This window comes from Lissotriton helveticus, chromosome 7 (assembly GCF_964261635.1).
Source record: "Lissotriton helveticus chromosome 7, aLisHel1.1, whole genome shotgun sequence".
Lineage (NCBI taxonomy): Eukaryota > Metazoa > Chordata > Amphibia > Caudata > Salamandridae > Lissotriton > Lissotriton helveticus.
The window spans coordinates 147,728,092-147,745,516 of NC_136068.1; the positions used below are offsets into that span (position 1 = coordinate 147,728,092).

Sequence of the window (17,425 nt, forward strand, 5' to 3'; positions counted from 1 at the left end):
CTGTAGTAAAGTCTAATCTATCGGCCTGTGTTGCCGCACCAATCTTAAATAGATGAGTTTCATGTTGCTCTGCCTGCAAACCTAAAGCCTTTAACACCTTCCTGAAACCCCCAGCATTTTTGACACCATCAGCCTCCTATCATTCACATGGCAGAAAACTTCCTCAAATGAACCAATCTGAATTCTCTGTAAACTGTTTCCACATTTCAAGTGGACAAATTTCACATCTATTCAACCCATTCAGAAACACCAAATGCCCTTTTTATGTTTGATCTGTTTTCGATTCAGTCAACCAAATCACTAAAACCACTGCCTAAATCTTCACAAGTCTGAAATAGGAAAAGCTCCAAAAAACAACCTAAGCTTGCATAACAACAACAAACTCAGCTCGAATTCTGAATAGTAACACCATAGCAACGTCTTAACCACATCCTTTAGTAAACCATACATAACATGCTACCTAACACGCCATTCCTTTAATTTCTCCCTCACCCAACTTAACCACATCCTTCCTCCTCTCAATCATCCTTTCCTCATCACTATCCCTTTTCTCAGCACCACCAACTTTCTCCAGGCCTGCTTATAAACTCTCTTTGTAGATGGTACTAATAAATGTCCTATAAGTTCCAATACTTCTTAGTTACCTTATGTAGGAGAGTAGGGTCTGCTTTCGTATGGTCACCCCAAGTTTTGCTTTTTGCTTCACTGGTTTTCGACTTAATGTGGCTGTGGGCCTGCTAATCGGACCCATAGCCCTGCTGTTCTCTCTCTAAATTTCACACCATGTACTTTAGGTACATCACCAATTGGGATTTGGGTCACTCGTATGAGTCCCTGTACAGTGTACCATAGGTACCCAGGGCATATGTGCACCCAAGGCCTACCAGGGGCTGCAGCATATCTTTTGCCACCCCTGGCTTGCCATCCAAACTGACATAACTGGCTGATCACTCAGCTGGGGCAAGGTTGTGTAATCACCCCTTGCTTAGGTGTACTATTCCTATACCTACCATTATATATAGACACATATGCACCTATCAGTCACTCCTATGGCAGGCCTTAACAATCCTGAAGGCAGAGTGCTTGGTTTTATGTGAGATGGTGCTCTGGCATGAGCTGAGCCTGTCTGCAGCTTTCGGAACCATGTCCTTATAGCTGTTCTATGATATAGCCATACCATATACTCTTAAGTGCATTATGAACCTCGCGGTTAAATGCTAACTTTGGATTGGCTTTATCAAAACATGTTGTGTAAGGTGTCATATGCTTTGGAATACTACCCCTCACCAGTTCTGGCGACGGGGGTAGCATTCCACCCTTCTAGAGGGAGAAGACATGTAGTTGCTGACTATCCTGGTTAAAGTTAACCAGAGCCTCTGCATCACAAAATGGATGCTGCTGCCACAGACACAAGTCTGACCTCCTGCTGCTGGGAGTCCTTCCAGCGAGGGAGGTTTGGACAATAGGTTTCCTGTCTTGGGAGGTGCTAGCACCACCCCAGACAGGCCATAGTGTATTGGAGCAGGGAGGGCTGAATGAAATGAGACACTGCCTGAGGCACACAAGGTGTCCCATGCATAGTCCAGTTCAAACCGGTGCTGGGGCACTCCAGCCCCAGCTCTGGCGCGAAACTGGACAAAGGGAAAGGGGTGTAACCACCCCCTTCCCGGGTCCCACCCATAGAAGGGATCTAGCAGGTAATCCAGCCCCTAAATTTGGTATATAGGTAGGAGCTGAGTCCCAAGACTTTAGATTTATCCTGACTGAAACTTTGAAACGAAACTCTGGACTTTCGATGATCACTTTGCAAGAAGACGACTGAAGAATCTCCCTTGTGGTCAAGGAGTGACCACTCTGGACAAGCAGGCACCATCAAGCGATCAACAGTTTGCTTTGTCGACACTCCTGCCGGAGCCCAAGCACAGAGCCTGACAAGACCCGGACTTCCAGACATCCAACAGCCGGATCCACAGTCCCAGCAGAGCTGAGACCCGTGGAGGTGACGAGAGACGTGGGACCGGCCATCTTGGAAAGCCAGCGAATTGCTTTCCGTGCAACTTCTGAGGCACCCTCGAAGTTGTGCATTGGGGATTGAGAAGCCCCAGCCCCGAGCACCAACTGCACTGAAGATCAGCCCTCCACACTCCACGAGTTCTGCGTGGGGCCCTTCTGCATTTTCCTGCTCGACGCGTCTGTCCGCTCACTTGCCCATTGGCTAGTGGCCTCTGTGACGACGAAACCTTTGATTTACACTGCTGGTCTGGTTGCTCCAGACTGGCCCTTGCTTCTCTGAAAATGAGAAGCCCCTCAGACCTTGCTGGTCTGACCAAGAAGCCATCTTCCATTCCTGCGTGGGTTTCCTTTGCCAAGGCTTGTTGACTCCAATCCGGAAGCCGACAGCGAGAGCCTTTGTGGGACAGTCCGTATCCAGCTCCTGGTTGTCGTCAATACCTCCTGGTCCACGTGGCTGCAGTGACAAGCTTCACGACATCACCTGATTGCTTCCCAACATCGCCTGGTTCCGTCCTGGTTCCATCCTGGTCACTGGCTAGTGACCCAGACTCTGTCCCCTCTGCTTTCAGGTACTCTTCATCCTCGATCCGCCCCTGGATCCAACCGGGCACTTCTCTCCTGGTCGCCTGCAACATCCTCACTCTATCTATTGGCCTCTCTCTATCTATTGCCCTCACTCTATCTATCGCCCTCTCTCTATCTATCTATCTATCGCCCTAACTCTATCTATCGCCCTCACTCTATCTATCTATCGCCCTCACTCTATCTATCGCCCTCACTCTATCTATCGGATATCTATCGCCCTCACTGTATCTATTGACCTCACTCTATCTATAGCCCTCACTCTATCTATCTATCGCCCTCACTCTATCTATCTATCGCCCTTACTCTATCTATCTATTGACCTCACTCTATCTATCGCCCTCACTCTATCTATCTATTGACCTCACTCTATCTATTGACCTCACTCTATCTATCTATCTATCTATCTATCGCCCTCACTGTATCTATTGACCTCACTCTATCTATCTATCTATCACAGTTATTCCCTGTTTTTAACTCTCCTCACCGCATTGCTGCATTTAAACTGTTCCCCTCACCGCTGTTTAGCGGGCCGGACCCTCGCGCCGAGTCATCGGTGGGCGCCATCTTGGATAGGGACAAGGTTAGTTTGCAGCGACCTGCGCTCTAGCAGTCAGGTGGACTGGCTAAGAGCCCTATATCTATCAGTACCTATGGCGCGCAGCGTGTGCGTGCAGCGTGTCCGCCGCAGCCACGCCGGAGTCACGCCAGAGTCCAGCCCGTCTGGGCCCGTCCGCGCTGAGGACGGGCTGGACGGCGGGACCTATAGGTCGGACATAGTGGGGCACGGTGTATTGAAATACTCTTTACAGGATATCTTACGCCTTCGACCTATCACTGCACCATGCTTCCATAGAATCACTCCTGAGGACCTCCCCGTGTTCAAGGGATGTGGGTGCTTCCAGATAGACCCGGCCGGCGTGAACTCCGCCCCTTCCGTCCCCCCTCGGGAGCCTCGCTCGCTAGTATCTCCTAGTGAACTGAGTGTAAATTGCCTGCTCACTAATGCGCGCTCACTCATTAAAAACAACATTGTTTTTAAGGAGCTTGTTTTGGAGAAGAACCCGACATGGGTTTTTATTACGGAAACATGGGCCAAGGACTCTTCGGGTCCAGACCTCATCGAAGCAGTCCCTGATGGGTACTGCCTGACTCGGCAGGACAGAATAGGCCGGGTCGGTGGTGGATTAGCCATCCTGCATAGAGACAGCTTTCAATGTCATACTATGCCTCTATCTGACCCCAAGGATGCTATCCAGGTGTTGTATTTTTCATTACATGACCCCTATATCTCTCCATTTAACGGGATTCTGGTCTATCGTCCGCCCGGTCCTAGAGCAGATTTTAGCTTAAAACTGCTTCAGTTCCTGGAGCCCTACTTTGGTCGCGAGAATCTAACGATTCTGGGTTACTGTACGTCCTGTTTTATGCTTAAACTGAGGTCTCTGAAGATTTATGTGGCTGTTATCCCCGATTATACGGGATGTACGTCTTTTAAACATATCACTCTGCATGCTAGTCACTTTTAAACATCACCCAAGATGACTATGGTAAAAGTTGCCCCTTGTTTATTTCTATGCCCAACCTCCTCACCGGCACTGTCCAATCACATCTCACACCCTCCCCTTCTTTTACTTCCTGGTTGTAGCACGCCAGCACGCCAGGGAAGATCGTTGTGACCGCGCCTTTCGGCACACCCTGGCGCCGACCTGTTACGATTCTGTAACACGGCCGCTATCGCCTATAATTGGTAAGACTATTTGCATGCTGCCTCTTAGACCCAAGCGGTATCTCTGATCCCCACTCTAATATGTAGCCTATTATATTTGTATGCAGGGCTGCAGAATCGAATCACTTGAGTAACTATACTCCCGATATGACGTGCCTTGCGCTGCATTGGTAAGCCAAATCCGCCACCCCCTCACACGAGAGGAGATCTTTAGAGCTCATGGGCACTGCGAGACCTTTAGTCCATACGCGCACTTTAACACAATTGTCCCCTTCTTGATGCCGTGGTCACATCATTTAGACGCACGGTTTGAAAATTTCTAGAGATAGCCTGCCTATGTTAAGCCGTCCTCGGTTATTCTGCACTCTCTCTCCGCCGCCGTATAGTCACGGGCTACTTGATCTACACTCGTGACCTAGAATTTAAGTACTACTTTAAGGAACCATCACTACCTTACCAGCCGGTCCGACGCGGTACTCACCTGGCACAGTAAGCCATGCACGGTGCACGAGAAGTCACAATTCTTCCTTGTTGTTTTTATTGTTTTTAGTTCCTCTATTCTAAAGTATGTATTTTTCCTTCTTTTAGGCAAAGTAAGGTTTATTGAGAAAGGCAATATTACTGTTTGTCCTGATGATGGTTCCCATAACTCTTTAAGGAGAACCGAAACGCCGTCGACTTGCTTATGCACCCTATACAGATGATTGATTGTATAGTTTGCTGTAATGGTGCTTAATGATATTTTCTGTGTAATGTATTTGTAAAACAGAAAAACGCTTGTTGTTTGCCTTCAAACCTTTCCTATCTTCACTAACGGTAATCAACCCGCATGTGTTGGGCACAGGCTTGTGTACCACACAGGGGTTCTGTGGAAGGTATCTTTGTTCCACTTGTGTAAATCTTGTTTATTCAGTAAACTTGAAAGACCTCTGTCCGGCTGGACAAGTCCTTCCAAAATATAGATTTGATTTCGTCTATATTTATTGTATGTTTATCTTTTCATGCACGGGACCATTGTTGTTTCAAAAAATTGCTCCCCGAGGTCCCTGGCTGACTGTTTTTTGGGGTCCCTTGTTGTTGAAAAAGAACACTCATTAAAAACAACATTGTTTTTAAGGAGCTTGTTTTGGAGAAGAACCCGACATGGGTTTTATTACGGAAACGTGGGCCAAGGACTCTTCGGGTCCAGACCTCATCGAAGCAGTCCCTGATGGGTACTGCCTGACTCGGCAGGACAGAATAGGCCGGGTCGGTGGTGGATTAGCCATCCTGCATAGAGACAGCTTTCAATGTCATACTATGCCTCTATCTGACCCCAAGGATGCTATCCAGGTGTTGTATTTTTCATTACATGACCCCTATATCTCTCCATTTAACGGGATTCTGGTCTATCGTCCGCCCGGTCCTAGAGCAGATTTTAGCTTAAAACTGCTTCAGTTCCTGGAGCCCTACTTTGGTCGCGAGAATCTAACGATTCTGGGTGATTTTAATTTTCACTTAGAGTTATTGGAATCTCATGACACTTCCGCGTTGCTGGAAGCACTGACAGCATGTGGACTCACCCAACTGGTGAAAGGACCCACCCACCGAGCTGGTCACACGCTCGATGGGATTTTCTCTAACGATCAGAGACTGTCAGCTACGGATCCTTTCTCCCTCTCCTGGTCAGACCACCTGGCCGTTCCTTTCAACGTGGCCTTCCCTAGCCAGGAAATTCTCAGGAAAGTTCCGAGTACTTTTGAAGTACGTAGGAATCTTAAAAACATCGGGGAACACTCTTTTGACCCGTGGATTCCTAGTTTGTCTTCTATTTGGGAGATGGATCCCTCTTCGGCGGTGCCGCATTATGATAACATTCTTACAGAGGCCTTGGTCGAACTGGCGCCGGCTCGGTCCTGTTATTCAGCCAGGAAAAGACCATCAGCCCCTTGGTTCTCTGAACAACTCAGACTCCTTAGACAGGAAGTAAGGAGACAGGAGCGTCGATGGCATGCCAGTTGGGATCTCAAAGACAGGGAAGCTCATAAAACCCTGCTCAAGAGATATAAGTTGGACGTCATCGGGACCAAACAAGACTACTTTGTGGCCCTGACTTCCTCCCTTTCATCTCCCAAAGAGCTCTTCAGGATCGTGGACTCTCTCACATCTCTTCAGGTCCCCGATCCTGTCATTCCATCTCAGGAGCTCTGCAATGACATAGCTCTCTTCTTTCAGTCCAAAATATCGGACATTTACACTTCTCTGGAGTCACAGAGGCTTTCAACGGCTGAGCCTCCGGCTATTGCGGTCCCGGATGTTTCCTCGGCGGAGCCTCCCTTGGCTATCTGGAATCTTTTCCTTCGCTCTCCCTACAAGATCTTGACATGCTGCTTGAGAAAACCAAGTCAGGGTCTCCGCTAGATGCTTGCCCTCTTAAGATCATGAAGCAGTGTAGAGGATCTCTTTTACCCCCCTTACTTGAGATCATGAATGGGGTAATGAGGGAGGGTGTCTTTCCACAGCAGTGGAAAAATGCTGTGGTAAAACCTCTTCTTAAGAAACCCTCCCTAGATCCCGGGGTATTAAAAAACTTCCGCCCCATCTCACTGCTTCCGGCCCCTGCAAAGATGCTTGAGTCCCATCTAAATGGGCATCTAGCTGCCTTTGTGGAGAATTCGGGCTGCCTGGACCCTTCCCAGCATGGTTTCAGGAGGGAACATAGCACCGAGTCCGCCCTCACCCTGGTGCTCGATTCCATCCGTATGAGTGTGGATGAGGGTCGGACATCCCTCCTGATCCTTCTGGACCTCACGGCTGCCTTCGATACCCTATCTCCCCGTGTCTTAACATCTCGACTGGGTGAGATTGGGGTCCGGGGGGCAGCCCTGGGTTTGCTCTCTTCTTTTCTCGATCATAGGGAGCAGAGGGTAATGCTGGGAAAATTTCTATCTCCATCCCTGTCTGTGCAATGTGGGGTCCCTCAAGGGTCGGCGCTTAGTCCCACCCTTTTTAACATCTATGTGACCCCCCTTGCCAGACTTATTAGATCTTTTGGGATGGAGGTAGTTTCCTACGCGGATGACACCCAGATCCTCGTGTCTCTCTCCCAGTCAACTGAACTGACGGCCTCCAGATTTAGATCTTGCATGGAGGCCGTCGGCCAGTGGATGATTTACAACTCACTGAAATTGAATGGGGAGAAGACCGAGGTGATGGTGTTCGGCGGAAGGGAAGATATTTGGTCCATGGAGTGGTGGCCTGACTCGTTGGGTCCCTGCCCTAAGCCTACCTCCTCGGCTAAAAATCTCGGGGTGATGATTGACCCTACTCTTGACATGCGCCAACAGGTCAACAGGACGGTATCTATCTGTTGGGGTATAATTTACGTTCTTAGGAAAATTAGGAACTACCTTTCCCTGCAGGCAAGAAGGCAACTTGCTGTCGCCCTTCTGGGGTCTCGTCTGGACTACTGCAATGCGCTGTATGCTGGACTGAATAAGAGTCAGCTGCAGCGCTTGCAGGTAGTCCCGAATGCGGCAGCCAGATTTGTCCTTGATCTTCCCCGACGCTCTTCGGCCACGTTGGCCAGGAAGCAGCTTCACTGGCTTCCGATAAAGGAGCGGATTGTCTTTAAGTCCATGTGTATGGTCTATAAGGCCTTGGCAAAAAGTAGCCCTACAGGCATTGGATCCATCTTGACCTATTACAACCCAGGCAGGAACCTCCGCTCCTCCAATCATTTTCTTCTCTACATCCCTCGCATTCGGAAAGCCAGATGGGGTGGTAGGGCTTTTTCCCTCTTGGCTCCCAAATGGTGGAACGACCTTCCATTAGAGCTCAGGTCCCTCCCCTCCCTTCAAACCTTCAGAGCTGCCCTCAAAACACGCCTCTTTGTCCAAGCGTATGAGTAGTTGTGCCCGCTTTCTGATCTTTTTGTTAGGCGCCTTGACACCTTCGGGTTTTAGTTTGCGCGTTACAAGATGCAAAAAATAAATCGCCCTCACTCTATCTATTGCCCTCACTCTATCTATTGCCCTCACTCTATCTATCTATCGCCCTCACTCTATCTATCTATCGCCCTCACTCTATCCATGTATCGCCCTTACTCTATCTATCTATTGACCTCACTCTATCAATCGCCCTCACTCTATCTATCTATTGACCTCACTATATCTATTGCCCTCACTCAATCTATCTATCGCCCTCACTCTATCTATCTATCACCCTCACACTATCTATCTATATCGCCCTCACTCTCTATCTGTCTATCTATCTATCTATCGCCCTCACTCTCTATCTATCTATCTATCTCTCTCCCTCGCTCCTTCTATCTATCTGTCTTTCGCCCTCACTCCCTCTATCTATCTATTGCCCTCCCTCTATCTATTGCCCTCCCTCTATCTATCTATCGCCCTTACTCTATCTATTGACCTCACTCTATATTGACCTCACTCTATCTATCTATCTATCACCCTCACTCTATCTATTGGCCTCACTCTATCTATTGCCCTCACTCTATCTATCGCCCTCCCTCTATCTATCTATCTATCGCCCTAACTCTATCTATCGCCCTCACTCTATCTATCTATCTATCTATCGTCCTCACTCTATCTATCGCCCTCACTCTATCTATCGGATATCTATCGCCCTCACTCTATCTATTGACCTCACTCTATCTATCTATCTATTGCCCTCACTGTATCTATTGACCTCACTCTATCTATCTATCTATCGCCCTCACTCTATCTATTGACCTCACTCTATCTATTGCCCTCACTCTATCTACCTATCGCCCTCACTCTATCTATCTATCGCCCTTACTCTATCTATCTATTGACCTCACTCTATCTATCGCCCTCACTCACTCTATCTATTGACCTCACTCTATCTATTGCCCTCACTCTATCTATCTATCGCCCTCACTCTATCTATCTATCGCCCTCACTCTATCTATCTATCGCCCTTACTCTATCTATCTATTGACCTCACTCTTATCTATCGCCCTCCCTCTATCTATCTATTGACCTCACTATATCTATTGCCCTCACTCAATCTATTTATCGCCCTCACTCTATCTATCTATCGCCCTCACACTATCTATCTATATCGCCCTCACTCTCTATCTGTCTATCTATCTATCGCCCTCACTCTCTATCTATCTATCTCTCTCCCTCGCTCCTTCTATCTATCTGTCTTTCACCCTCACTCCCTCTATCTATCTATTGCCCTCCCTCTATCTATCTATTGCCCTCCCTCTATCTATCTATCGCACTCACTCTATCTATCGCATCACCACAGCATCACTCAGCACCACCACAGCATCACTCAGGGGCACCACAACATCACTATGCTCTACCACAGCATCACTGAACGCCACAGCATCACTCGTCGCAACCACAACATCACTCAGCGCCACCACAGCATCAATCTGTGCAGCCATTCAACAACAAGTGGTTAAAATATGTTCGCTCAATGTTTCAAGCTTTATTACAAATGTCACAAAAAGATGTTAATATTTCACTTCTGTTCTTGGATTTTTGTCACAATAAAATACACTGAACATAATCTTCACAAAGTTATTTACAAAAGTTTAAGCTATTGCCATTATAAATTACAATAACTTTTATTTAAGTATTCATTATTTAAAAAAATTAAAAGCCATTGTTATTTGTAATATCAATACATCTAAGTCATATAAATACAACACATATTGCATTACAAATGCTATAGCTGTCACATTTGCGAAAGTTATAACTATTGGCATTGTAAATGACAAAGCTATCAATTTCGCTATTTTCAAACCCAACACACAAATAAAAAAAAAATTCATTTACAATACCAATAGCTCAAACGTTCCTAATGCGAGACCTATTGCATTGCAAATGCTTGTTTCTTTAGGGTTTAGGAGAGTATAGGTGCTACTATGCAAACCTATGTAATTTTTAACATATTGGCCATTGTGGAAATATCTTAGGCTGCATAGATATATGTTTTCACATATACATATATAGGTATATATGTATTTTCTATATGCTACGGGATCCCGCACATGGGCGGGGATTATTCATAGATTATGATTTTGATGAGTATACCCCTGGATGAGAACTAGGATTACAGGTAAGTAACTAATCCTTATTCCACCTCCGGTTGCATTTTACCTGTCTGTCCCTTCCGCCCCATCACTTGTTTTCTCCCATCGCTTTCAGTAATTTCTTTTTCCATTTTTGCACGCTTCGCTGTATTTTTGCTGGTCTGTCCCTTCCGCCAACTCTCTTAATTTCTTAATCGCATTTTTGCTTTTTCCTCTGTTATACATCCACACTCCTTTGCTTGTTTTAACTTTCTTTTTTAGACTGCTGGCTCGAACCAGGTTCCACAGCATCAAAGTGCCACTGCAGCTATTAAGCCATATCCTATCCATTCACCTTTCTGCTTGCTCCTTCCTTCCTACACCAATCACAAGCGCTTTCTAACGAAACGGTAACGCACCAGAGGTTACCACACAAAAGAGCGTTCCATGTCTTTCTCAAATAAGGAGTCAGAATTCCTCTACTCGAGTCCTGCATTGCAGTTTTGGGGCGTGCATGTGCTCCTTTCCTGGCGGGGGCTTCTAAATGAATAACGAAAAATGCCATCCTGGAGAGTATTGCGAACATGGAGCCTCATTAAGTTCAGCAGCGGAAGCGACCTTCACATCAATATTGTGAATATTTTTCTACAGCGCATTATTTTTTGCTTTATTAAGGTTGATATTTCAATCTGAACATATTTGGTGAGAATCGCTTTTCTGCGCATTACTTATTATTATTTCATATTACATCTACACAACAGTTCATGGTTCACCAGGAATATATATGGTGTTTTATTGTTTAATATTGTTTTACAGAAGTTGTTTAATTAATTAGCATATGAGATAGGCATCAGCGTTTTTTAAGATTTCACGTAGTTGCATGTGAGCACTGTAGGTTGTGCTGTTCACATATTTCTTTTATGTTTATTTAGGATTACCCTTCACGGTCACAAGATGTTAAACTACACTATGGGCCCGATTCACAGAACTAACTTAAGACAAAATCCTAAACTTACCACCATTTACTAATTTTGGTGTTCACAGAAGGCACTTACTCATTTTGGTATTCACAGAAGGCAGTGTGAATACCAAAATAATTAAGTGCCTTCTGTGAATACCAAAATGGTAGTACGTTTAGGATTTTGTATTAAGTTAGTTCTGTGAATCGGGCTCAGGGTGTTTAAATTCATGGGTTTCACCTGCACAAATCAGAATGGGTTTATGAGCGACCAGTAGGTCTGGAGCACAATTCTGTTGGCGTCATTGTGATTAAAAATGCATGACTATGCTCTCGATTCTGGCGGTGAAAGATGTAAAAGTTTGGGAGCACCGTAAGTTTATTTATTTTTATTTTTTCCTTTTTTTAGTTTACGTTTGATCTATGTTTCTTTAATTCACAATTGGGTCATGCTTATGGTGGGATTCAGCATGAGGTTCATTGTTTACATTGTGTTAAATAAAGCATGTATATTTCAGCACTGAATTTTTGAATGCAGTTTAGGTTTAGAACATCACATGAGATTCTTTGGTAAAGGCACACGTTTTTGAGGTGTAAGCATTAGTGCCAAGATATTGTTCGTGTTTTTATTTTATACACTGCACGTCAATGGTTTAGTTAAGTTAATGTCTTATGAGATTATGCATGTCTGCTGATGGACATTTTTTTCTATACCACGCCTAACCCTGACGAAGTGCTATCAGCCCAAAATGCAGTGTGTTAATAACTAGATGGTGGGTGAGACATGAATTCTAATGTGCTGATGTATAAGTCCTGGATGGGCATTGCTTGAGTATTTAAGTTTGGAAGTCATGCCGTGTCCGTGTTTATACTGGACTGAAGATTGATAAAATGTGGTTTAAACTGGATTACTGGGATAATAATTGGTTTCTTGTTGATAAATTCTTCTAGTTTTTTGCCCACATGGTGGTGCGGCTCGTTCAATGGTTCGCGAGGCACACCAGACACTTTTGAAATTCATTCACCGTGCGTTTGGGGCAGAGCACAAAACAAGCAAGCACACCAAATTCTTACCTATAAGCTTTCTTGAAAATTGTTAATTTAGTAAAAAGTAAGGAGTGCATTCCATCACTTGTATTTTGAGAGACTTCTACAGTGCCACGTGCAAGTGTCGTGCTGTTGCAGTCCACACTGTGATGCTTACATTCCAGAGTAACCTTTTTCTTGAGTATGACAGTGACGTAATAGTGAGGTTTATTTTTCATTTTAAATATCTGATGCATAAATCTGTAATGATAGTTGTCCCATGGAGAGTCTAACTGTGCTCCGACTACACAGAGCAAACGAGGAAGAAAAAACTGCCTTGCCTCATGTAGCTGCCTTAAATTATCTATGCATGAATCACAGTGCATAAGTTCGCTATTTGGGATTTTTGTAAGTTAGTAAGATGTAACTGTTAGAAATTATTATTAAACAGTTCTTTTTACAGCTCCTTTCTCTTCACTTAGTGAAACAGTGATAATATCAAGTTTTAATATAGCACCTGTCCACCGTCCTCAACGCCATCTGAGTTGTCAGGTGTAAATTTCTTAGTGATGGATTAATCCACATAAAGGTTTTACTATGGGGAAATGTTTTGCGACCCTCAGCCCAGGCTTTAAGTGGACCTGGCCCTACCAGTGCTCATCACTAGCAGTTCTATAAAGCAAATACTGAAACTGGTCCTTATCGGCTTTCTGAACTTTTATTTCCAAACTTTCATTCTGTGTGAGCCTTCGGCTCCTCTAAATACAAACCTTAGGTTTGCAGCACATAATTAAGAGTGTACTTTATGAACACCACCACTCACTATCACTCAGCACCAGGTCAGCACCATCTCAGCATCACTCTGCACCACCTCTGCAATGCTCAGCATCACCTCACCAGTACACAGCACTAGCACAGCACACCCTGAGCAACACTTCTGCATGAGCGCACCAGCACAGCATCACTCAGCACCGCCACAGCATCTCTCCACACCAGTGCAGCATCTCCTCAGCATCACTCAACACCAGCACAGCACCATCTCAGCACCACCTCTGCATCAGTGCACCACCAGCGCAGCACCAATGCAGCTCCACCACAGCATCAGCACAGCACCATTGCAGCACCACCTCAGCGGCAAATCTGCATCAATGCAGCACCTCCTCAGAATTAGCACTGCACCACCTAAGCACCAGCTGAGCACAGCACGACATCCACACAAGCACACCACCACCTCAGTAACACTCAGCACCAGTGCAGCACCACCTCAGCACCATTGCACTACAAAAGTCAGTTACACTTAATACATGTGATTACAACCCACATAATTCTACATCACACCATGCCACATATTTCCACTACACAGCTCCTCACCACACAATTTCACAAAAAAACAATTCCAATATGACCCATTTCTTCCTCGCATTTCCACCAACCCTGTTATCTCTCCACAACACACCCACTGCCCCTCTCATCTCTCCCTTTCCCTCTCTCTCCCCCTTTTATCTTGCAATCCCACTGCCCCTCTCATCCCTCCCTCACGCTCCATATCTCCTCTCTATAATACCTGCTCACACTTGCTACCTTCCGGTACCTCCTCGCGCTGTGCACTAGTCCACCTCTAGCCTGCTTCTGCCTGGGGGGCCACCCACTTGCCTCTGTCTCTGTGTGTTTCTCTCTCTCTCTCTCGCACTCTTTCCATCTCTCTTATATGGTTCACTTCAGGTCTTTGAGCACAATATCTTTCAGGTGCCTTTTCAAATGTTTCAGTCCCTCAAACACACCCTCTCCACCTCTTCTTCAGGTGTCTTCTGCATACACAAACACTCTCTCTATACCTCTGTGCTCTGCTGTCCACTTCTTTCTCTCTTTCTCACACACGCTTGCTGCTCCACTGTCTGGGGTTCATTCACCACTTTGTGCACAAACTACCTATCCCTCTCTATCTTCCTTTCTATCTTTTTTCTGTAGTCTCACCTCTGTTCACCATGCCACATAATCTCACTATACAAATACACTACACACAAAACAATATCACTCACACAATCCCACAAATAACTATTTCAATTCAGCCCACATAATTCCACTACCCACCACTTATATCCACAATACTCCAAAGAAAACACAGTGGTAAAAGACATTACCATTTACAAAGCCAATAGCTCTAACTCTCGCAAATGTGAGACCTATTACATTGCAAATGCTTGCTAATGTAGCAGTCACGTTTGCAGAGTGGTGAAGAAAGGGGATGGGGCCACCAACCAGCTCTCAGGAATTCCGCTGTGTAGGACTTACTGGAGAATCTCCCAATTTCAGGGGCTTCGAAACGCGTCGACCTTTTTATTTGGGCTAATCTTCTGTTTTGTATAACATGTATAAAAATGTAATTTGAAAAAAAGAATTAGATGGCTCATTTAGCATAAAAGACTAGTCTGGTTAGAAAACTTAAAATTGTTTAGTACCTTGTTCAAAAATTGTGGGTGAGGTACATTTTCACTTCATCATCTTTTTTCATCTCTTTTCATTTTTTTCATTGCTTGCTTCTCTTGAGTGTGAGAATGTGGTATGAAAGTGATATGGAATGATTGTTGATATGGTGTTTGGAATACAAATTCTTTTTACTATTCGTTTTTCACACAACACTTCATCCTTTGAAAAAATCCCCCTCTTTTGCACAAAATTAGGTTGTTGTATATATTAGTATAGGTGTATCATATTTCTCCAATGTAAAATAATTGCTGTAATTTCTTAGACATTTCTTAAAAATTTCCAAAAATAATTTACTTAATAAATAGATTAAGTCAGACGAAACTAAAGGTCTGTGTGTGATACAATTGTTTTATTTCATTGTTCACTCAAATGGTCAAAAAATAGTACGCAGTATTGGCATTTGTTCTGTTTAAACTAGGACTTACTGGAGGCAATAGGAGGGATTCTTGACCCCCAAGGTCCCTCAGGAGTAAAGTGGACTTCATACCCCAACCAGTAGTGCACTAGGAGCCACGTTTACAGAGTGGTGGAGAAAGTGAGTGTGGCCCCCGAACACCTTTTAGCAGTCCTGCTGTATGGGACATACTAGAGATAACACGAGGGGTAGTTGGGGGAGTGGCCTCTAAAGACCTCTTAGCAATCCTCCTGTATGGGATATACTAGAGGTAACAGGAGGGGTAGTTGGTCCCCAAGGACCTGTGGGTGGTTCTTCAGAATCATCGTAGGACAAGATTCATATCCAAAACCACTTCAACCGTCTGGGCACCTTAGACTTCGTTGGACTTTGCCTGGAACCGAGACTGTACCAAGGAAGGTTCCTGCTGCTCCTGGTCTCGTCATCCTGCCAGTCTTCTGTGTTGTCTGTGCCTGTCCTTCATCCAGGTTCTCCTCCAGGCCTGTGGGCATCAAACACACCCAAAGTAATCTCCCTTGAAGTGAAGGAGTCACTCCTTGCATCTGCAGGCACTGCAATGAAGCTGCTCCTGATGTCCCACAGACTTCAAAAGGTTCAGCAACACAGGTGTTGGTTCTGCAGCTCCCTCGGGGCCTGACCTGTCCTCGCTGCAATTTTGAGGCCAGTATCCCTCTGTGGCACCGCTGGGACCAAACCCCAGTGCACCACGTCGACTTGCCATTGCCGAGGCTTGGTGGCTCAGCACTCCAGAGATCTTTGGGCTACAAGAAGCTCCAGCCTCCAGCATCTCTTCCTGCAAAGTGCTGCATCCTCTGCACCGTGGGTCTTTCTTCTTGGTGAGCTGCTCAAGGTCCACTTGCGACTCCTGTGCCTTTGGACTGTGGGTCTTCTTCTGCTTCAGTTTGCTCTGCTGCATGCTTGGGCCTGCCATGACTCTGCTGCTGGTGGTGAGTCCCTCGGACCTTGCTGGTCCCAGCATTGCTCCCTCTTTGCTCCTCACACCAGTTGTAGATGTCAAGACTTGTTGGTGCTCCTGCCAGACACCGACCGCCTGGTTCTTGACTTCCGATATGGAAGAGCTTGTACACGGCTCCTAGTCTTCCTCAGCATTGCTGCGGCAACAAGGTCACCGTCAACACTGCTGAACCATCCAACATCGGTGAGCATTGCTCTTCAGTGCCTCCTGGTCACCTCCGAGTGGCATAGACTTTGTCTCCTCTGCTTACAGGTTCTCCTCTTGAAGAATACACCCTTTGATTCCACCGGACTTTTGCACAGTCTTTTCCAGCTCCATCTTTACTGAAGTACTCCATTGTGGTCTACTGTGGTTTCCGATGTTAATTTGCACCTATGCACCCGGCTTCCCTGGTGTAGGTATTCTGGTTCCTGGGGTATCCACGGGTGCAGTGACTCTCCTACCTTCTGTCTTCCACAGGGTTTCTTCAGGGTTTACTGGGAAGGGCCCTTCTTCTTAAAAACTGCAAATGTGACTTCCCTGTTGGCTTTTATTGGACATGTGGCTGCGTTTCCACTCTGCACACTTCTTCTGCAGGGTTCCTGGGCACTTACCTTGGGTGTTTAATTTTGTCTCCAGCTCCTGTGAGTTTCCTGGTCCAAGTCCCGATTTTGGTCGCAGTTTGCATTCCACTTTCATAATCTATGGTTTGATCTCCCCCCTAGAGACCACTGTATTTTGTGCTACTTGCCTTATTGCAATGAAAGTATTATCGTGTATTTGTGTTTATATCTCTGTGTAGGAGATATACCAATATGTTAGTGAGTGTTGTGTAATAATTAGACATATTTTTATATATAGTGTGTGTGGTTTTTTTTGTTTAACCTACACTACATGATTGGCCTGGTAAAACAAGCTGCTTAACACTCCTCCAATATGAATGCTGCTCTCCATAGCTACCACTTTGAGAGCTTTCGAAAGTTATCAAAGACCTTTAAAATCACCATAAGGGTTGCCTGGATGAGTGCAAGGTGCATCACTCAAATAATTGTACACCATATACTAAGCCAAACTCCTACACACGTCACCTATAGAGGCGCCACATTGGCGCTGACGTCAGTTCTTTTTTTTCCACGTCAGTTAAGCGCTGATCAGAAAGAGAGCTACCCTCTGTCACTCTTTGACAGGATTTTTTGACTTTTTGTGAACTC

General features: G+C 45.5%; 1 protein-coding gene across 4 annotated transcripts in view; it reads left to right on the forward strand.

The window, feature by feature from the left end:
* SYCP2 (synaptonemal complex protein 2) overlaps nucleotides 1-17,425 on the forward strand; it is a 2,783,385-nt gene that overhangs the window by 1,711,553 nt on the left and 1,054,407 nt on the right. The gene's annotated exons all lie outside the window — the stretch shown is intronic.